Source organism: Oncorhynchus clarkii, chromosome 4 (assembly GCF_045791955.1).
Source record: "Oncorhynchus clarkii lewisi isolate Uvic-CL-2024 chromosome 4, UVic_Ocla_1.0, whole genome shotgun sequence".
NCBI lineage: Eukaryota > Metazoa > Chordata > Actinopteri > Salmoniformes > Salmonidae > Oncorhynchus > Oncorhynchus clarkii.
In genome coordinates, this window is record NC_092150.1 from 63,372,267 (window position 1) to 63,389,302 (window position 17,036).

At 44.1% G+C, this 17,036-nt stretch overlaps 1 protein-coding gene across 3 annotated transcripts in view; it reads right to left on the reverse strand.

Moving 5' to 3' along the window:
• Nucleotides 1–17,036, reverse strand: part of LOC139407083 (erythrocyte membrane protein band 4.1 like 2) — a 93,790-nt gene that overhangs the window by 55,740 nt on the left and 21,014 nt on the right. Inside the window, exon 1 of one of the 3 annotated variants that reach the window (XM_071150441.1) lies at nucleotides 11,006–11,100. The exons of the other annotated variants lie outside the window; for them this stretch is intronic. The gene's annotated coding sequence lies outside the window, so the exon portion shown is untranslated. Of the gene's footprint in view, nucleotides 1–11,005; nucleotides 11,101–17,036 lie in introns of those variants that run through there. 3 annotated transcript variants of the gene reach the window in all.

Genomic DNA, 17,036 nt, shown 5'->3' on the forward strand with positions numbered 1-17,036 from the left:
ATTGGCTGAGTAGGATTCAACATATATGCATCGCATTAACCAGCCTGATAAAAGCTCATTTCCAATTAGATACATTTCTCTAAACTGAAAAGAACAAGAATAGAGTTATGGGCCAACTCAAGCTGGTTATAGGAATACTATCACGTTCGACCTATGCCTTAGTAGACCATAGATCATTTGGTTCCATTTCATATGTATTTGTGAAAAGAAAGTGCTGTAACATACAGTACCAGTCAAAAGTTTGGACACACCTACTCATTCAAGGGTTTTTGTTGATTCATACTATTTTATACACTGTAGAAAACTATGAAATAACACATGGAATTATGTAGTAACCAAAAACAAAGTGTTAAACAAAATATATTTTACATTTGAGATTCTTCAAAGTAGCCACCCTTTCCTTGACGACAGCTTTGCACACTCTCGGCATTCTCTCAACCACCTTCAAGAGGTTCACCTGGAATGCATTTCAATTAACAGGTGTGCATTGTTAAAAGTTAATTTGTGGAATTTCTTTCCTTCTTAATGCCTTTGAGCCAATCAGTTGTGCTGTGACAAGGTAGGGGTGGTATACAGGCAAGAAGAGCTCAAATAAGCAAAGAGAAACGACAGTCCATCATTACTTTAAGACATGAAGGTCAGTCAATATGGAAAATGTCAATAACTTTGAAAGTTTCAAGTGCAGTCGCAAAAACAATCAAGCTCTATGATGAAACTGGCTCTCACGAGGACCGCCACAGGAAAGGAAGACCCATATTTACCTCTGCTGCAGAGGATAAGTTCATTAGAATAACTGCACTTCAGCTTGCAGTCCAAATTAATGCTTCACAGAGTTCAAGTAAGAGACACATCTCAATGTCAACTGTTCAGAGACGGTGTGAATCACGCCTTCATGGTTGAATTGCTAGAAACCACTACTGAAGGACACCAATAAGAGGGAGAGACTTGCTTGGGCCAAGAAACATGAGCAAAGTACATTAGACCGGTGGAAATCTGTCCTTTGGTCTGATGAGTCCTAATTGTAGATTTTTGGTTCCAAACGCTGTGTCTTTGTGAGACGCAGAGTAGCTGAACGGATTATTTCTGCATGTGTGCTTCCCACCGTGAAACATGGAGGTGGTGGTGTGATGGTGATTTATTTAGAATTTAAGGCACACTTAACCAGCATGGCTACCACAGAATTCTGCAGCGATACGCCATCCCATCTGGTTTGCGCTTAGTGGGACTATCATTTGTTTTTCAACAGGACAAAGACCCAAAACACACCTCCAGGCCGTGTAAGGGCTCTTTGACCAAGAAGGAGAGTGATGTAGTGTTGCATCAGATGACTTGGCCTCCACAAGCACCCGACCTCAACCCAATTGAGATGGTTTGGGATTAATTGGAATGCAGAGCGAATGAAAAGCAGCCGAAGTGCTCAGCATACGTGGGAACTCCTTCAAGACTGTTGGAAAAATATTCCAGGTGAAGCTGGTTGAGAGAATGCCAAGAGTGTGTAAAGCTGTCATCAAGGGAGGCTACTTTGAAAAATCTCAAATATTTTGATTTGTATAACACTTTTTTGTTTACTACATGATTCCATGTGTTCTTTCATAGTTTGTCTTCACTATTATTCTACAAAAGTCAAAATAAAGAAAAATCCTTAAATGAGTAGGTGTCCAAAGTTTTTTAAAAAAGGAAAAAAAAGTGGACAGTCGGGTGCATAGCAAATTCAGAACTGCAACATAATTAAGTAAGGCTTTGATCATTTGGGAATGAGATCAGAATGACTGCCAAGGCTTGATCCATACATTCAATCATTTCAATCAAAAAGGACCGATTAGCATGACATTAATAACGCAGCCACATCCAGAGTCCCCGTGGCCGACGCATTCAGAATATGGTTAAGTATTTCCTTTAAAAGCTCTGACAAAAAAGGCCAAGAGAACAAAAACACTTTCAGTGAGAAAACAAAAATCCACTTTGGCTAAAAATGTTGCCCGATGCTCGTGAACGTTTTAAGGAGAACAAAAACTACTTAACCTTAATTTGAACACCACTGCAGGAGCTTTGGGCATCTTCTCATGCAAGTAGCCTAGTTTTGTTGTTGGCTACTTGAACAGAACCAGTGCCTATCACTTGCAGCCCACCTCTACCAATGCAGGTGTGAAAAACCGTGCATCGAATTCTACTATATGAAGAGCCAAAATTAGTATAACATCCTGGCATTTAAACCATACTTGATTTTGGAAATGTCGCATACTACTAAACATTTCATTATTTTTTGCATTCTCAAACTGCCTACTGTTAAAAAGGCAAGTATATGTATTCAGACAGGGCCAGTGTCTTTAAATGGGAGATGTAGGCCACTAGACTAACTCCTCGCATTCCCATCAGCCGCATGATCTAAACTGCATTTAGTTAATCTCCAGCCACACACAGTGGCAGCCAACCATGCTTATTACCAACTTTGAGGCAGTTAACTGCAATAATGATGTGCATCAAATGTGGCGTCCGTGTCCGCAATGTTTTTCTATGATTTGCAAGGGAAAGTTCTGTTGAGGGTGGGATAAAATCGGTCTACCCCCAGCCTGATGGTTTAGGCTAATGTTAATCCAATCTACACATTCCATCAGAGAGGAAAGGTCAAATAGACAGTAGTAAGTACACATAGGATAGAGCTTATCCCATGACATGATCACACAACGAGCCAAGGGGGTAAAGCACAGAAACTCACATTTCAGACTTGATAAGGCTGATCTCAAGACAGACTTAGACACCTGCTAAATAAAATTGTACTCATTCATGCGCGCACAAACACACACACACACACACACACACATAGATATGCACACACACACCACAATTTCTGCTACCAGAGTCTTATTGCTAATACTGCACAATTTAATCCCCCCCTTTCTCTGATACATGTGTAAATATTGGACTATAAAAATTGTGCCTTTCTGTACTATACTTATGCTAAACCATTATTTCTATTCTACTGAGCCATTTACTATGTTAGTATTCTTCTCTTTTATGATTTCTTATCGTTGTTGCATTGTCGAGAAGGAACCTGTAAGTAAGCACTTCGTTGGACAGTGTACAGTATACCACGTGTATCCTGCACATACCACTAATACAATTAAGCAATAAGGCCCGAGGAGGTGTGGTATATGGACAATATACCACAGCTAAGGGCTGTTCTTAGCACGACGCAAAGCAGAGTGCCTGGATACAGCCCGCTAGCCGTGGTATATTGGCTATATACACACCACACCTCCTAAATAAAAGGTGAAATAATTTAAAAAATATATAAACACAAACCCCCAGTGGTGCCTTATTGCAGCTGCATCTGATACAGGAAAGGACTCCAATCCCAACATCACAATGTAGAAGACGCAGCCCCACAGTGATAGCAGGTTGATATTAGCACACTTCCTGTCCTTCGATTTTCCCCTACACCCCGTGGAGCATGTGTCCCTGTGGCTCAGTATCGACTCAACTCAGACATAGATACTCCCACTGCAGGGACTCCAGCATCCCAGAGCACCAACCCCAGCCCAGAGGTCCAGCCCAAGTCCAGAAATCCAGGCCCAGGCCAGAGCTCCAGCTCGAGTCTAGAGCTCAAGCACCAACTCCAGTCAAAGGGTCTCATTCATAAAATGTTGCTACTCCCAAAATATGCATGTGCCAGTTCAAGCAAAAGTTGTCATTTATAAAACTTGATGAGATTAAGTACATATCCTCCAGCAAACTTTAGACAATGCGTATGCTGTTTCTAGTGGTTGAACTATTGTATTGCAAGGCAAAAGTAGCCTAGTAGCTTGTGAAAATGGGGCCCACTTTTTGGAAGAAAACCACTCGATTTCGTCTCTACGTTATATTGGCATCGAACATGTCACCCTCCCTTAGAGGGGGTGACCTCGACAATTTATTGTTAAAACGAGAGGCTGCCTGGATCTTTAATTTAAAGACCCTTGCTCCCTTCGGTCTCAACGTAGACTTTGATCTGAAGCCATTCTTGTGATTTTGCTATTGTAAATGTTTGTAGGCTTATGTAGCCAAATTGTATGTATGATCGTACGCTATCCATTTATGTTTTTGGTATGCAATTTTAATATATGAGAATTAACCAATGATATCAGGCCACCCCCGGACATGATTACAGACACCTGTGTGTGTGTGTGTGTGTCGTTTGACACTATATAAATGAGTCATCCTGTAGTGTTTGTCGTTATACCCTGATGACAGCTTGTCTGGCAAAACGTTGGACATAAATATTTTTACATCTGAGCTCCTAGTGTGTGTGGCTCTCCTTTATTTTTTTAGGTGTTACACTCCGCTAGCCAGCACCTCGCCTAAATAGGTGTACGTTTCTTTCACCTCTAAAAGTAGCTTAGTAGCCTTGTGAAAATTGGGAATATATGACACTCTTGTTCATAACAGCAAAAAACAGGCAGCTAAATATACAGTAATAAGTGTGACGACGCTCCCACTCGGTCTGCCATATTCTTTCTCTTTGCTCGTTTTCCTTATTAGGATGTCGGGGGCGGAGCTGGGAGGGTCGTCAGCGACATGGGACACACCTGGGCCCGGGTGTGTCCCGGGATAAATACACCTCTTCCCCATTCAGATACACTGTTAGACTTTGGTTGTGGCTGTTTTATTTGTTTGCTTTGTCATCTTTCAACACCCCTCATTATCACATTTATGCACGCAACCACTCACACTACTGATGACTGACTACACACACACCATTGTTAATTGTATTTATGCTACCTCAGTTAATAAATACCTTTTTGTTATTCCTTATCTCCACATTGTCTCCCTTTCTGTTACAGACTTCGAGCCGGTTCGTGACACAAGATGCAATCACTTGATCTTTCCATTCTAAAATAATTCAAAAGGCATCCATTTTCTATTGTTTATTTCATTTCCATTAGAATTGCAGAACAAATTCCTCACCTTTTCTGACGGTGATCAAATCGAATTAAATGTTATGTCACACACAGCGAATACAACAGGTGACCTTACAGTGAAACGCTTACTTAAAGCATTTTTGGTTAAGGGCTTTTAAGAAGTTAAGAAAAATAAGTAAAACATTTAAAATAAAACAATTTAACAATAGCGAGGCTATATACAGGGGGTACCGGTACAGAGTCAATGTGCGGAGGCACTGGTTAGTCGAGGTAATATGTACATGTAGGTACAGTTAAAGTGACTATGTATAGATAATAAACAGAGATTGGCAGCAGCGTAAAAGAGGGGTCTGGGTAGCCCTTTGATTAGCTGTTCAGGAGTCTTATGGCTTGGGGGTAAAAGCTGTTTAGAATCCTCTTGGGCCTAGACAGGACGCTCCAGTACCAGAGAGAACAGTCTATGACTAGGGTGGCTGGAGTCTTTGGCCATTTATAGGGCCTTCCTCTGACACCGCCTGGTATAGAGGTCCTGGATGGCAGAAAGCTTGGCCCCAGTAATGTACTGGGCCGTACGCACTACCCCCCTCAAGGCCGAGCAGTTGCTGTACCAGGCAGTGATGCAACCATGCTCTCGATGGTGCAGCAGTAGAACCTTTTGAGGACCCATGCCAAATCTTTTCAGTCTCCTGAGGGGGAATAGGTTTTGTTGTGCCCTCTTCACGACTGTCTTGGTGTGTTTGGACCATGATAGTTTGTTGGTGATGTGGACACCAAGGAACTTGAAGCTGCTCCATTACAGCGCCGTCGATGAGAATGGGGCGGTGCTCGGTCCTCCTTTTCCAGTAGTCCACAATCATCTCCTCGGTCTTGATCACGTTGAGGGAGATGTTGTCCTGGCATCACACGGCCAGGTCTCTGACCTCCTTCCTATAAGCTGTCTCATCGTTGTTGGTGATCGGGCCTACCACTATTGTGTCAACAGCAAACTTGGTGTTGGAGTCGTGCCTGGCCATGCAGTCATGAGTGAACAGGGAGTACAGGAGGGGACTCAACCCGAGGGCCCCCCGTGTTGAGGATCAGCGCGGCGGATGTGGATCTGTAGTCAATGAATAGCATTCTCACATAGGTGTTCCTTTTGTCCAGGTGGGAAAGGGCAGTGTGGAGCGCAATAGAGATTGCATTGTTAGTGGATCTGTTGAGCGGTTTGCAAATTGGAGTGGGTCTAGGGTTTCTGGGATAATGGTGTTGATGTGAGCCATGTGAGCCATGACAAGCCTTTCAAAACACTTCATGGCTACAGATGTGAGTGCTACGGGTCGGTAGTCATTTATGCAGGTTACCTTACTGTTCTTGGGCACAGGGACTATGGTGGTCTGCTTGAAACATGTTGGTATTACAGACTCAGGAACAGGTTGAATATGTCAGTTGGTCAGCACATGCTCAGAGTACACGTCCTGGTTATCCGTCTGGCCCTGTGAATGTTGACCTGTTTAAAGGTCTTACTCACGTCGACCCTTCGGAGAGCGTGATCACAGAGTCATGCTGATGCCTCGAAGTGAGCATAGAAGTTATTTAGCTCGTCTGGTAGGCTCTGTCACTGGACAGCTCGCGGATGTGCTTCCCTTTGTAGTCTGTAATAGTTTGCAAGCCCTGCCACATCCGACGAGCGGATTCCTTATAAGCTTCCGGGTTACAGTCCCGCTCCTTGAATGCGGCAGCTTTACCCTTTAGCTCAGTGCTGATGTTACCTGTGATACATTTTTTCTGGTATGTACGTACAGTCACTGTGGGGACGACGTTGTTGATGCACTTATTGATGAGGCCAGTGACTGATGTGGTGTACTCCTAAATGCCATCGGAAGAATCCCAGAACATATTCCAGTCTGTGCTAGCAAAACAGTCCTGTAGCTTAGCATCTGCTTTATCTGACCACGTTCTTATTGACCTAGTCACTGGTGCTTCCTGCTTTAGTTTTTGCTTGTAAGCAGGAATCAGAAGGATAGAATTATGGTCAGATTTGCCAAATGTAGGGCGAGGGAGAACTTTGTACGCGTCTCTGTGTGTGGATTAAAGGTGTTCTAGAATGGGGTTTTTTCCCTCTGGTTGCACATTTAACATGCTGATAGAAATGAGGTAAAACGGATTTAAGTTTTCCTGCATTAAAGTCCCCGGCCACTAGGAGCACCGACCTCTGCAGCATTTTCCTGTTTGCTTATGGCCGTATACAGCTGATTGAGTGCGGTCTTAGTGCCAGCATTGGTTTGTGGTGGTAAATAGACAGCTCCGAAGAATATAGATGAAAACTCTTGGTAAATAGTGTGGTCTACAGTTTATGATGAGATACTCTACCTCAGGCGAGCAAAACCTTGAGACTTCCTTAGATTTCGATGCACCAGCTGCTGTTTACGAATATACATAGACCGGTAGAGTATGGTTTCATACTCGCGTGATAGCCTATAGGCCTACAACAAGTTAGGATAGGCTACCCTTCACCCCATCTCTCATTTAATTGTACACACTTAACAGTAGTAAATAGATAAGCCATTTAAAGTTTTTGGTCTAGGCTATGCAGCTGAAAGGGTGCGTGGCAGATAACACAGTAGAATTTACCAGGTGATTAGACAGTTTAATTTGCATGGAAGTACGTAGGCTATCACTAAGTTGGCCTAGTGTGTGTGTGTATATACATATATTTTTATTTGTTTTCTTCCCCAGAGTAGACAATGTTTCAAAATTCAGAGGGCAGTGCAGCATATTTAGGTTTGGGGAAAAAGTAAATGCAAAACATTAGTGAATTCAAATGATCTGTTTACAGGGCCACAATAATTTGCAATTGTTTTGGACTTTCGTTAACAGTCAGATACAGTAAATGTCATTGCAAAAGAAAACATTCTGTCAACACCTCTAAAGACATTTGATCAAGTTCCCAATTGCCATTTCCTTTAAAACCCGGTCTTGACCTAATTCCAATACTTCCAAAGTATTCAGAAAATAAAGGGTTTTATTTTCATCATAAAAGGTGAATGGAGGGCATTTTTCAGGCAGAGTTTTAATGCTCGTTCATGCACAAACAGCTTCAGGACAGGTCTGATTTATAAACGGGGAAAAATGCGTATGTATGGCATGCGCCAAGTTTCTCCATCTACATTTTTTTTATTTTTAAATACACTGTCTTTTCAGAAATGGCGCAACAGTTATGAGGCCCCAGAACTCCAGCCCCAGTCCAGAGCTCCTGCCCCAGTCCAGAGCTCCAGCCCAATTCCAGAGCTCAAGCCCGGGAACTCCAGCCCTAGACCAGAACATCTGCCACAGAACTCCAACCCTAGACCAGAACATCTGCCACAGAACTCCAACCCTAGACCAGAACATCTGCCACAGAACTCCAACCCTAGACCAGAACATCTGCCACAGAACTCCAGCACCAGTCCATATTGGCCCCGGCTTTAGCCCCAGTCTAAATGAGCCTCAACCCCAACCTTCGCTTCAGCCAAGGGATGCATTTGTTCAGCACGTTGGGAGCCCACACCCAACACCACATGTTCCAGATTGATTGCAAAATAGAGGATATTAAGCCCTTCATGATGTGCTTAGCTTGAATTATTACTTTTTTTGTGGGATCTCATCTAAAAAGAAAGGGAACACTGTCACAACTTTGCTGTCATATGAAGGCAAATTAAATGAAGAAACTGAGAAGATATGCAGTTATTGCACGAAAACATTTGTTTAATATGGTTGTATTACTGAGCATGTCAAAATTCCAAACATTTTGTAAACCCTTGCACCCAAAAGATTTAGCATTCCAGAGATAACAGCTTGCCTTTGGTACATTCCTCTAGTATAGATGACACAAAAACATCAACATAGCTGGCTGTAAGGGGCGAGGTAGCCTACATGAAGTACATTATAGGGGCATTATCACACAGATGAATCAAACCCCAAATAAACACCCGTTTAATCCAGACAGCTGTTGAGTCTGGGGGAGATGTTATTGTGGATTACAGTCTGGGGTCTGATTGAAGGACTGGTGATGTCATAGCTGATATTCACTGGAGGGCATGGGGCCAGCCCTGGAGTGGACCTCCTGAGGGAACACATCTGGGTTCTAGAGCACTGACCGCGTTCCTCCCAGAACTCCCACCCACCAACAACGGATTAGAGGAGTGAGGTTCTGAGCCAAATCTGGGCTGGACCCCTAAAATGTCAGCTCTCCGAAGCAAAGACAGAGCAGCATGATGATGTAGCCGGGCTAAACTAGGGTGGATCTAATCTCTAATCTAATGAATGCGGACCCAACCCTAATAGAGAAGCCCTTACTTACAGCCTCAAGAGAGAACAGACTCATGTTGTAACAAAATGTCATTGTTTTTCTATAGATTAGAACATAGCCCCGGGGGATAGCCTTTACCTTGTGTGCTGAGGCTATTTTCCCAAGTACGGTACTCAAGGGGTCATCTTTTGAGTAAAAACATGTATTAACGATCACCTAAGAAAAACAAATCATGGCCTAATCCTTGTGTCCACAGTGCCATCCATCTGTCTCACTCAGCGAGACAGTATTTTGACACCCCTAAAAAATATTCTCAATATTCAAATTCACCCCGTTCACATTAAAAGCGAGGATTACAGGATTACACAAACACAGTATTTATACCCTGATTTGTGTTACACTGCAAGCAAGCCGTGTGATGACTTGATTGTTTATAACTAGGTTGGCGTCGTAGACAGCCAAACAAAAACCTGGATGAGACGGTTGTTTTCATCCACCAGAGTATGAGCAATGAGCTGCAGTGAATAACTGAAGTAGGAACACAGGTTTTACTAAACAAATTAATATACAAAAACACATCCCTATTGTATAATTTGGCCGTGGGACAAGCATCCATGTTCACGTCCCATATCTATGCATTTAAGGCTGAGGGGGAACCAAAGATGTAGTCTATATCCCTTCCCTGCCACTGACAGGGCAAAATGGTGTCATAATGGAGGGACATTCATGTGGAGAGAGCTCCAGTGTGCTGTGTTTAAACAGTAATAGAGCCGGACTGCTCCCTAGAAGACCGCCCCTTACCCCTTTATTCTCTGTGAATGGCTGAGTGTTCCAAATCTGATACAACAATCAGTCATAACTGCCCATTGTCCCGCTCTAAATTCCCTTATTCAGCTTCCATTAGTGCAGTGAGGCGCGGAGACGGGTGCTCCCGGGTCACTTGGTTCCATATGTGGGGTCCATCTCATCACAGGTGCACAGGGGTTCCCAAGGAAATATATTGCAGGTAGGGCTGGGCGATATGTCGAATTAATTCGAATGTATGTTTTTCAAATGCCGGCATCGCAGAATCTGCTTGTTCTCATGTTGTCTTTTTGGTCTCGTCTCGTTCGCTCCTTCTGTGCACCTACCCATTTACACCAGAGAGACCTGTAATGCAATGACGATATGCTCAATGGGAGTCAATGTCCCAAAGGCGGGAAGGCAGGCGACAAACTTAGGTTGAAAATAAATAAGCGCATAGAAATGCATTGGACAGATTTTGGCGAGAGTGAAACCTCACGCTTCACCTCTTTCTCCTAAGACCCTCCACAGCAACAAAGATGAGAGATCACTTCTTCCTCTCTGACAAACAGTTTCAATTCGCTACTTGCATTTGAGAAACACATGGAGACCTTTTACTGTAATAGGAGGAGAAGTTAAACAGGGTGTTTCGAAAGGTTGTTTGAACTCCTCAAATTTCGAGCAGAACAGACTCTACTAAAACGGATGCATCAATGAACATTCATTCCAGAAAATGAATTCTCAGCTTGTCGCATACGCATTACGATACCATGTATCGCTAGCAGCATTTTAGTCAAATAAAGATTGTTATATACTAGCTGTTTCAGTCTGTGTTTAAATAAATATGCAATAAGCATGACACAATTATATAAGGAATTGGCAACTTGTTCTCATTCTGAGAAATAAGGTAGGCCACTTGATTTCAACATCTGAACAAAGTGGACAGGGTTGTGTTTATCACAATTCAACTGTTTTTCCTTGCTGAAATCAGAGATTGTGAAATTATACCTAGATCAAAGTTGGCAAAACATAATATAAATATTAGGTGGCTACTCACTAGCATGTGGGCTTGTGCTTGAGAGATTGGTGTTCATTTATTATGCCTGCTACATTATTAGTGAATGTGCATTGTATGCATGGTTCTGGTTAAATCTGTAACAAAACAAAAAAACAGATCAGTGACAATTGCAAAAAAAGCAGGTACAACTATTTTTATCGCCCATTGGTATGAAAAAGATTGAGATGAGTTAAGCCATATCGCCAAGTCCTATTTTGAGCACTTCCGTGAAAAACAAACAATATCTGGGTTCAAGTTTAGTTGAAAAACAAAGGACATTTCTTGCATCAATTTTGAATGCTATCTGAAGTGTTTATTCATTGCACATTCTTTGTGACAATATTATAGGCCCACAAGAGTGGATATGCACCTTTTCAACTGAAAGACAATGCCCACAACTTAATGATGACTTTACACGATTAAAATCATTAACTTTTTATTGCTGCAGGGGCAGTATTGAGTAGCTTGGATGAAAGGTGCCCATATCAAAACGGCTTGCTCCTCATTCATAGTTGCTAATATTTACATATTATTATTATTAGTATTAGATAGAAAACACTGACGTTTCTAAAACTGTTTGAATGATGTCTGTGAGTATAACAGAACTCATATTGGCAGACAAAATCCTGAGTTTAAATCAAAACAGGAAGTCAGAAATCTGAGCTTGTATGTATTCACCAGAGTCCCCAATGAAATCCCCTTGAGATATAGTGGAATCCCTAGGCAGCGCAACATCATATGTCAACCATCAATAGAAATTATAATGAGGCTTCTATGTTGTTGTGGGAGTGAATGAGAGCAGAATATATCAGATGTCCATCAAGCAGCCATTTGTGATCGCGCCTTTTCCTTGCGTTCCATGGCTCACGAAGACAAGAAGGAATACTCCGGTTGGAACTGAGGGCTGTTGTAAGGCAGGTCCTCACCAGACATCACCGGCAACAACGTCACCTATGGTTACAAACCCACTGCCACTGGACCAGACAGGACTGACAAAAAAGTGCTCTTCACTGACAAGTTGCGGTTTTGACTCACCAGGGGTGATGGTCGGATTCGCGTTTATCATCAAAAGAATGAGCGTTACACTGAGGCCTGTACTCTGGAGCGGGATCGATTTTGGAGGTGGAGGGTCCGTCATGGTCTGGGGCGGTGTGTCACAGCATCATCGGACTGAGCTTGTTGTCATTGCAGGCAATCTCAATGCTGTGCGTTACAGAGAAGACATCCTCCTCCCTCATGTGGTACCCTTCCTGCGGGCTCAACCTGACATGACCCTCCAGCATAACAATGCCACCAGCCATACTGCTCGTTCTGTGCGTGATTTCCTGCAAGACAGGAATGTCAGTGTTCTGTCATGGCCAGCGAAGAGCCCGGATCTCAATCCCATTGAGCACGTCTGGGACCTGTTGGATCGGAGGGTGAGGGCTAGGGCCATTCCCCCCCAGAATGTCCAGGAACTTGCAGGTGTCTTGATGGAAGAGTGGTGTAACATCTCACAGCAAGAACTAGCAAATCTGGTGCAGTCCACAAGGAGGCGATGCACTGCAGTACTTAATGCAGCTGGTGGTCACACCAGATACTGACGGTTACTTTTGATTTTGACCCCCCGTTCGATCTGGGACACATTATTCCATTTCTGTTAGTCACGTCTGTGGAACTTGTTCAGTTTATGTCTCAGTTTTTGAATCTTGTTATGTTCATACAAATATTTATCATTGTTAAGTTTGCTGAAAATAAACACAGTTGACAGTGAGAGGACATTTCTTAATATCAGAAACACCTGCAAAGATCTTCCTCTTCGCAAGTCACGACTGGGCAAAATAGTTTTTTTGCCATGGCCTATACTTGGCCACCTGAGGCATGGAGAAAATTAGAGGGTGCACCTCCACTTTAGTTTTTTTTATCATAATGTAGTGAGAATGAGAATGGTCCACCACCCAAGGGCATCCAGCAAACTTGACAACTGTGGGAAGTATTGGTCTCGATATGGACCAGTATCCCTGGGGGACGCTTACGAAACCTTGTAGAGTTCACGCCCCGACAAATTGAGGCTGTACTGAGGGCAAAAGGGGGTGCAACTCAATACTAGGGCGTTCCTAATGTTTTGTACAGGGTGTGTAATATATCGCTATATACAAACACACAATACAAAACATTAAGAACAGGTGTACCCCCACCTCCCAAAAGTAATGTAGCCTATCATTAAACTTCCCCTGTGAGAACCACGAGCACAGGCTAACTTGGATTTGCTGTACCGCAGCCGAAGCCTGCCTACAGTACCAAAGGTTGCACGGTGTCCATTACAATGTAGAAAAATGCATGACTCTTATGGAAGATGCCAAAACTTGATAACAATTAGGGATGCACAATCTATCGGTGAGCATATCGTAACCGGCCGATATTAGCTAAAAATGCCAACATCGGCATCCACCCAATGTCTAGTTTAACACCGATGTGCAAAACCAACGTCAAAGCTGACGTGCATACCTATATAAACGTAGATAGATGACGTAATGGCACCACGAAAAATACAGCGCTACACAGAACAAAAGCAGAAAAACACTAGGCGCGCACATCCAACAACTAAACAAGTTCAAGTCGGGCTGTCATTTGAAAGAGTAAGAACATTTCAGCAAGACAACTCCAAGGCAAAAATCCATTAAAACTCCAAGATAATGGGATTCATTGCCCCTGACAATCAACCGTTCTCTGTCGTGGATGATGTTGGCTTTCGCCGACTAGTCGAGGACCGGTACACACTTTCCAAGTAGGCACTATTTTTCATAGGTTGCCCTACCGGAGTTACACGGTATTGTTGAAACTCACATTCATGAGCTACTTGCTATGGGCGTCACTGCTATTAGCTTTACGACTGACATTTGGACCAGCGATGTCAGCTTCATGAGCATTATGAGTCTGACAGCACAGTGGGTCGACAAGGATTTCCTACTGAGGAAAGCCGTATTACATGCTCGAGAATGTGCTGGTTCTCATACCGCTGCTACAATTTCAACGCCATTTGAGAACATGTTTGAAACATGAACACTCCTAGCTCCATTCCAAAAACTGACTCGAGAAATAAGCTCAACTCCGACTACAGCAAACGTGATACCCTGTCATGGCAATGAAACGCCTGCTCAACAAAAATGCCAACACAGACCATCGGGTTAACTTGGAAAAGTACTCTACTAGAAGCTGTGAACAAGCGAGTCGGTGGCATTCTCTCCGAGCCTCTACTGTGTCGCCACCATGCTCAATGCTATGTACAAGGACCGCTACTTCGACAGACAAGAAACAGGGTTTACGTGAAAATATTAGACACAGCTGGACAAGATGTAAACGAACAGTGACAGTATGCACAGAGGAAGAGAGGCCGCGGACAGAGAGGTGAAACTTCACTGCTTGACATGAACTGAACAACGAAACAGCACAGCAAGTGAAAGAAGGCGGTTTTGATGATGTTTTACTGGTAATGCGGACATACGTAAATGTGTGTGGTGTGTGTGTCACCTTTATTTAACTAGGCAAGCCAGTTAAGAACAAATTCTTATTTCCAATGATGGCCTACCCCGGACGACGCTGGGCCAAATTGTGCCCCGCCCTATGGGACTTCCAATCACGGCCGGATGTGATACAGCCTGGATTCAAACCAGGGACTGTAGTGACGCCTCTTGCAATGAGGCTCCCACGCTGAGGTCTGTCCAACGCTGGTCCGACTAAGCTGACTCCACACTCCAAGACTGCTTCCATCACGTGGACTGGGACATGTTTCGTATTGCGTCAGACAACAACATTGACGAATACGCTGATTCGGTGTGCGAGTTCATTAGAACGTGCGTTGAAGATGTCGTTCCCATAGCAACAATTAAAACATTCCCTAACCAGAAACCGTGGATTGATGGCAGCATTCGTGTGAAACTGAAAGCGCGAACCGCTGCTTTTAATCAGGGCAAGGTGTCTGGTAACATGACCGAATACAAACAGTGCAGCTATTCCCTCCGCAAGGCTATCAAACAAGCTAAGCGTCAGTACAGAGACAAAGTAGAATCTCAATTCAACGGCTCAGACACAAGAGGCATGTGGCAGGGTCTACAGTCAATCACGGACTACAGGAAGAAATCCAGCCCAGTCACGGACCAGGATGTCCTGCTCCCAGGCAGACTAAATAACTTTTTTGCCCGCTTTGAGGACAATACAGTGCCACTGACACGGCCTGCAACGAAAACTTGCGGTCTCTCCTTCACTGCAGCCGAGGTGAGTAAGACATTTAAACGTGTTAACCCTCGCAAGGCTGCAGGCCCAGACGGCATCCCCAGCCGCGCCCTCAGAGCATGCGCAGACCAGCTGGCCGGTGTGTTTACGGACATATTCAATCAATCCCTATACCAGTCTGCTGTTCCCACATGCTTCAAGAGGGCCACCATTGTTCCTGTTCCCAAGAAAGCTAAGGTAACTGAGCTAAACGACTACCGCCCCGTAGCACTCACTTCCGTCATCATGAAGTGCTTTGAGAGACTAGTCAAGGACCATATCACCTCCACCCTACCTGACACCCTAGACCCACTCCAATTTGCTTACCGCCCAAATAGGTCCACAGACGATGCAATCTCAACCACACTGCACACTGCCCTAACCCATCTGGACAAGAGGAATACCTATGTGAGAATGCTGTTCATTGACTACAGCTCGGCATTCAACACCATAGTACCCTCCAAGCTCGTCATCAAGCTCGAGACCCTGGGTCTCGACCCCGCCCTGTGCAACTGGGTACTGGACTTCCTGACGGGCCGCCCCCAGGTGGTGAGGGTAGGCAACAACATCTCCTCCCCGCTGATCCTCAACACTGGGGCCCCACAAGGGTGCGTTCTGAGCCCTCTCCTGTACTCCCTGTTCACCCACGACTGCGTGGCCACGCACGCCTCCAACTCAATCATCAAGTTTGCGGACGACACAACAGTGGTAGGCTTGATTACCAACAACGACGAGACGGCCTACAGGGAGGAGGTGAGGGCCCTCGGAGTGTGGTGTCAGGAAAATAACCTCACACTCAACGTCAACAAAACTAAGGAGATGATTGTGGACTTCAGGAAACAGCAGAGGGAACACCCCCCTATCCACATCGATGGAACAGTAGTGGAGAGGGTAGCAAGTTTTAAGTTCCTCGGCATACACATCACAGACAAACTGAATTGGTCCACTCACACAGACAGCATTGTGAAGAAGGCGCAGCAGCGCCTCTTCAACCTCAGGAGGCTGAAGAAATTCGGCTTGTCACCAAAAGCACTCACAAACTTCTACAGATGCACAATCGAGAGCATCCTGGCGGGCTGTATCACAGCCTGGTACGGCAACTGCTCCGCCCTCAACCGTAAGGCTCTCCAGAGGGTAGTGAGGTCTGCACAACGCATCACCGGGGGCAAACTACCTGCCCTCCAGGACACCTACACCACCCGATGTCACAGGAAGGCCATAAAGATCATCAAGGACATCAACCACCCGAGCCACTGCCTGTTCACCCCGCTATCATCCAGAAGGCGAGGTCAGTACAGGTGCATCAAAGCTGGGACCGAGAGACTGAAAAACAGCTTCTATCTCAAGGCTATCAGACTGTTAAACAGCCACCACTAACATTGAGTGGCTGCTGCCAACACACTGACACTGACTCAACTCCAGCCACTTTAATAATGGGAATTGATGGGAAATGATGTAAATATATCACTAGCCACTTTAAACAATGCTACCTTATATAATGTTACTTACCCTACATTATTCATCTCATAGGCATACGTATATACTGTACTCTATATCATTGACTGTATCCTTATGTAATACATGTATCACTAGCCACTTTAACTATGCCACTTTGTTTACATACTCATCTCATATGTATATACTGTACTCGATACAATCTACTGTATCTGCCTATGCTGCTCTGTACCATCACTCATTCATATATCCTTATGTACATATTCTTTATCCCCTCACACTGTGTACAAGACAGTAGTTTTGGAACTGTTAGTTAGATTACTTG